Source organism: Eucalyptus grandis, chromosome 3 (assembly GCF_016545825.1).
Source record: "Eucalyptus grandis isolate ANBG69807.140 chromosome 3, ASM1654582v1, whole genome shotgun sequence".
NCBI classification, from domain to species: domain Eukaryota; kingdom Viridiplantae; phylum Streptophyta; class Magnoliopsida; order Myrtales; family Myrtaceae; genus Eucalyptus; species Eucalyptus grandis.
The window spans coordinates 56,381,618-56,388,376 of NC_052614.1; positions in this window are offsets into that span (position 1 = coordinate 56,381,618).

Genomic DNA, 6,759 nt, shown 5'->3' on the forward strand with positions numbered 1-6,759 from the left:
CACTCAATAATCCATTAACCTGGAACTGTTTAAAGATTCAATCTAACCGTGAACTTGTCATGCATATTCTTAACATCTTAAGAATAAGTCCAGTGACAACCGATCTTATGAAATCATTCATATAGATAATTGGACAAATGAATGAATACGTCTTTGCCATTAATTTGACAATACAACTAAAATCCCTAACATGTAACCATTACATGGTTACTTTTGAAATAAGCATAACTATAGTTTTCCCGAAACTCACCCTCATCATTTCAGTCTTGTAGGCATGGAAGTCTCACGTCAACTTGGGAGTTGCAATCTCGCTAGAGGAGCTAAGGTTTACCCCGACTTTTTGAAGATGTGATAGTTGTAAATATAACGGCCAGTGATAGAAGGGCTTGTAAATGTAGCTAATGTAATTGTGTGTTTGTAAATGGTTATTTTCCTAGCTATTTGTTGTTGTTCGGGTGTTGTATGTACGCTTCCTCATGTGCTTAATGAAAAAGAAAAAAAGAAATAGGACGGCAACGTGCCTAGGACGTTGTGAAAATAACCCCGCTGCTCGTGACCCCGGGATGGAGTCGGGGTTGTGACAAAACCTCTCAAATCCTGAAAGAACAAGTGAACTTCTACAATTAATCCATAGTGATCTATGTGATTTAAAGTTTGTAGAAAGTAGAGGTGGAAAGAAGTACTTTATCACCTTTGTGGATGACTATAGTAGATTTTGCTATGTTTATTTACTAACTAGCAAAAAGATGAGACTATGAGCATTTTTGTCAAGTATAAAATGAAGTTGAAAACCAACTTGATAAACAAATCAAAATGCTTAGGTATGATAAAGGAGGAGAATACAGTTCAATCAATTTCAAAGAGTTGTGTGCTAGTTTTGGAATAATTCTTCAAACAACTGCACCTTATACTCCACAACAAAATGGAGGCTGAACGATTGAACAAGACAATAAAGGAGATGACTAACACCATGCTTTTGAGTTCAGGTTTACCTTAGAACTTGTAGGGGAGGCAGCTTTAAATGCAAATTATATTCTTAATAAAATACCCTGCAAATGACAAGTAAAACTCTTTACGAAGTTATGGAATGGAAAGTTGACATCCTACAATTTTCTAAAAGTGTGGGGATGCTTAACCAAGGTGGCAATTTCTTTCTTAAGCAAACCCGATTGGGATCTAAAACGGTGGATTGCAATTCATCGGTTATGCTCAAATAGTAGCGCATATAGATTTTTTGTTCACAAATCTGAAAATGCGGAAATCCATGTCAATACAATTCTAGAATCAAGGGATGCTGAATTTTTTAGAATATATATCCTACAAAAAGAAAACAATGAGAACTTTCTCATAAAAGGCTTAGAGAATCAGAATTAAGAATGATGAAGTTGTGACCAAAGAAGCCAAACTTCAAATGAGTAAAAAGTCTCAAATTGAAAAATCTTTCAAACTTGATTTCAAACATACATGTTAGAAGGTGAGCCCCAAACATTTAAAGAGGTGATGTCATCTCTAGATGTTCCTTTCTCGAAAGAAGCTATTGACAATGAAATCAATTATATCCTAAGTAACCATACTTGGGAATTGGTTGATCTTCCACTTGAAATAAACCAATTGGATGTAGATATATCAAATGAATGTGAAAACTACATTCTTAAATGGTGATCTCTACGAGGAGAATTATATGGAACAACCCGAAGGGTTCAAGGTTAAAGGACAAGAACACAAAGTGTGTGGACTTGTCAAATCATTGTATGGATTTAAACAAGCTCATAAGCAATGGCATTAGAAATTTGACCGGATAATGATTCAAAATAGGTATAGAATCAATGAGTGTGACAAATGTGTACACTAAATCCATAACAGCTGGATATGTACTTATTTGTCTATATGTTGATAACTTACTAATTCTTGGAGATAACATTGAGGTCATCGTAATCACCAAGAACATTCTCAAGAAGAACTTTGAGATGAAAGATTTAGTGTAGCGGATATACTCGGCATCATAATTCTAAGGGATTCGATGGCTTGGGTTTAACACAATCTCATTACATTGAAAAGGTAATTGAGAGATTTAAAGGATTCAGCATTAAAGATGCAAACAATCATTTTCTTCCACACCTAACTCTAAGAAAGAATACTGGAAATAGTATCAAACAGCTGGAATACTCTCAAGTAATCGATAGCATCATGTATATCATGAATTGCACTAGACCCGATATTGCATACTCGTAAGCAAATTGATTAGATATACAAGAACTCCAGTCACGAGCACTAGAATGCTCGATGAGAGTATTAGGATATTTGAAAACAAAAAGTATGTTCTATAATATGGCAAATATTCAGCTGTTTTGAAAGGTTATTGTGATGCCAACTGGATTTCAGATTTTGATGAATCGAAATGAACTAGCGGATATGTGTTCATGCTAGGGAGGTGCTGCAAAGTCATGGAAATCCTCTAAACAAACTCTAATAATGCGCTCTACGATGGAATCTGTCGCTTTTGGATAAAGCTACCGAAGAAGCATAATGGCTTTGACATTTTTAGAAGATGTTCCAATGTACAAAACCTATGCCTGCACTTGCATTCACTGTGATAATCAAGCGGCGCTTGCAAGGGCACATAATGTGATTTATAATGGTAAGTCTAAACACATTCGCCATAAACACAATACCGTAAGGCAGTTGCTCTCAAATGTAATCATTTCTTTAGACTTTGTAAAGTCAAAGGAAAATATTGCGCATTCACCGACAAAAGGTTTGTCAAGAGAGCAAATAAACTGTGCATCAAGGGAAATGGGTTTCAGAGCCTTAGCCCAATAAAGAGATTCCGTGGTGGAAACCTAATTATGCAATTGAGATCCCATGGTCTAGATTCAATAGGACAGCGCAAATTCTGGAAAATCTAGTGTAAGCACTCTGCCTCCCATTCCTATGATGCAACAATACTTTCCTACATCGTAATTAAGGGTACGTTATCATTTAATGATTCCTATAACTTGAAATGTAACATCCAAGTAAAATATGATAGGACATCTTTAATAGGAATGCACTTATATTCGTGGAGTTGGCCGACTCTATGAAAATCTTTAAAGGCTAGATTTTCTAAAGTATGCATGAACTCGATAGGTTAAGGGCCAAAAGAACGAACACAACCAAGAACCAATCTTGAATTGGAAATACTCTTTGTGAGGTTTATTGTCTAGGCTTACACACATAACTATAATTCAAGGCTTAGTCCATCGACTAATTAAGTAAGTTCGATAGACTTTTACTAAAGAATGTTCAAAGTGAAAGCTACCTATCTTGATGCGGTGTATTTCAATAGCTATGCTCAGATTCCTTCGAGTCAAAAATGTTTTGTTGATTCATTAATGTGGGGGATTATTATAATTATGGTTAATGGATCAATGAAGGCTAACAAATTAAGATATGTCTTTCCTATTCACGTACCTATTGAATTCATGAATTTCCTAGATTCGCTTATCCTTTTAATTCATATATTTATTGAGTTCACGAATCTCTTGAACTCACGTATCTCTGGATTCATGAATCTCTTGGATTCACGTATCTCTTGATTCATGAATTTCTTGGATACATGCGTCTATTTAATTCATGTATATCTTCTGTACATGAACTTTAAAGCTCTATAAATAAATAAGAGTATAGAACTTCATTAGAAGTTTTTTTTTTTTTTTATAGAACAATTCGAGACAACGATTTCTAAAGAGATTTGAAATACTACTCTACCCTTTTGATTTTTCTCGGTGTGCTGGTTCAATTGAACGGTTTAACTAAATCATGTTTGCATAGTGCTAATCCAAATAGGTTTGAGGTGTTGTATCTTGGGAGGCATAGTTCGTGAATCTGCAGAATATTATTGGCAAGAACTAATTGCCTTAAGGAGATTCAAATATCTATACCTCACCTCCAATTTTATGTTATTTTTCCAATGACATCTTATTCTTCTTCTTCAAGATTTGTAAGTTTACATAAAAGAAAGATATTATAAAGTTGTTATCGCCTTCTTTTTACATTGATGTTCGAGATAACAAACAAGCTTTGCTTTCTTTGGATTATCTTCCAACACCCAAAACGCACAAGAAGTAAATGCATAACACGGATGAGTGACGGGCTTCCAAGGTTCGAGTAACAAAAGATGATTGGCAAAAGACCAAGGTTTGTCGTCTAGTATTCGATCTTTCTCCACTTTAGATTCAAGGGTGAATGCGAATAACTCCATTGTAAAACTCATCAAACGTCATGTTCTCGCTCCACCGTACTCTCTCATCATGCTCTAAAATGCTTAGAAGTCGATGCTAGGGTTATTGTGGAGCTGCCCAAACAAAGTCCGTCAACATTTGGATAGCTTCTTATCAAATACTGCTTTGTCTATCATGACAATGTAATCATAGGACCAGCTTGCCTAGCCTCTTGTAGAGACGGGTGAGCTAACATCTACATTGGCATCCATTTGTATGGCGCAGCCAAAGATGATGAGAATCTAGCTGAGTATGCAACAGGAGCTTCGATTTCAGAAAGGAAAACCCACCAAGTGGGAGACTAGAGGTGGAAGATAGGGGTGAGCATCGGTTAGGTTAACCTTGGACGACTCGTGACCGGCCCAACCCTACCGGTCCTCGGTTCGGCTTCTAGAGAGATTGGGTCGGTCCTTGATCCTAGGATTCTTGGACTAATACAATGCGGGTTGGTCATCGTCTTGGGAGTTCAAGGTCGGTCCAACCCGGACCAACCTTGACTATGTATATATATAAATATATATATTTATAATTTTTTTATTTAGAGAAAACCTTAAAATAAACGACGTCAACAACATTAAACAACTATTTAGTGAAGTGTTTAAGTAATTTTACATTGTTTTATAATAACTTAGATTTTTAATGTCTTTTACAGCGTTGTCGCGACCTCTTTTTTTTTCGGCGCCCGCACCGGGTACGAGCGCCTAAGGAGGCTAATGGCTCGGCTGAAATTAGGTATGCCAGACTCTCCTAAGTCCACCAATTCACGACTTTAATAGTCTGAGTTTTTAACCCGTAAATCAATTTTTAAAATGGAGTCGCCACTAATCGATTTGGGGTGGGTTGATTAGAAACCCAAGTGAAGTATCGGGAGAAATACTCACCTCGCGCAACCAGAGAAATTAGGATCAGGGACTTGATTAGACTAGTTAATCACTAATGCCCTTTCTACCTAATATTGTTTAAACCTTGAGTTTTTTTGGATGTTTGAGAGATTTTCCATGCATTTTGTGGAGGGAAAACATTTTTGGGACCTTTTTCTATTTTTTGAAAGTAAAAGGGATTTTTGGATTTTTGCTATTTTTTTTATTTTTTGGAAAATAAAATATTATTTATTTATTATTATTATTTTTAAAAATATTATTTTATATTATAATAATATAAAAACGAACCTGGCCGGATCCTCGGGTTGGGTCCGACCCGCTCGCTCGCCCGAGACACTGCACTGCCCGCAGTGCCCGACTCCAGTTTTTTTTCTCCTCCCATTTTTAAAAATAAGCCCAAACCACTCTTGGCCCGTTTATAAAAAACCTCAGCTCAAAAGCTACCCGGTCCACGCGCACAACCCGCCCAGGAAACCCACCAAACCGGGAAACCGGGCCTGACGGACCCGCGAGCCGACTCCGGTTCCCCGCCTCCTTCTCCTTCGTTTGCTCGCGGCGCCGGTGAGGGAGGAGCGTCACCGCGACGACAGCAGCGACGGCGGCCACAACGGCGGGACGACGGCCATGGCGACGACACGATCGACGGCGGCGACAAACGGTTACGGCGAGGATGAGTGAGGACGGGTTCCGGCTTGTGGTCGGGCGGCGACACGGTTCAAAAGGGGGAAATGCGACGGCGACGATGCGAGCGAGCATGACCTTTACCTCGTTCGCAATGAGGGCACCTGAGGAGGCCGTGGGGACGTCTTCGTCGAGTGGTGAGCAACAACGGCGATCCGGTGCAGCGACGCTGTGGTGGTCGGGAGCGTTCGGTTTGGCGCAGAACGGCGTCAGCAGCGTCTACGGCAGCTCTTCTCCTCAAACTGACCTTCCCTCCTCTCTCCAGCCGATCCGAGCCTCCACTCAGCCGGATCCGACCTCTCGGCTGCTCGCCGAGCCTCCCAAAGTCTCTGGAGGGTGGGCCGAGCTCACAACTCGAGTTCTTCCTCGCTCGTCGATTCCTCCCCAAAGTCTCTGGGAAGATCTCCAAGCTTGCGATGTCCTTCGACTGAGGTGGTGGCTCGCTATTTATAGGCGAGGGGCGGCCGGTCGATAGGGATTCGACCGCCGCCGCACGCCGAACGGACGCCCGCGCCGAACCGCCCCATCCTGCTCCTCCAACAAAGCGTGTTTCGCATTGAAGGCAGCCATTTTTGGCGCCCGAGATTCTCATCTCTGCCGACGTTTATTACCCTCCGAATAGGTTGTCTTCGAGCGCGTGGAATTGCAAGGCCTAGGGGAATAGCAGCTAAGGAAGAAGAAGAGGACAAAATGGGCTTGGGAGGCTAGGTCCCGGGCTTGCATGGAAAGAAAAAGAAGAGGGCGCCTGGGCGCGGCCCGGCCTCCCATGGGCAGCTTCTTCTTTTTATTTATTTGTTTATTTGTTTTTATTGATTTTTGTTGTTTTTTTTCTATTTGTTTTGTTTATTATCCGAAAAGAAATATAAAAGAAATTAAGGCCTAATTAATAACCTAATCAAAATTTATAGGTGTCAAGTGCCTCCTTTCAAGGTGAGTTC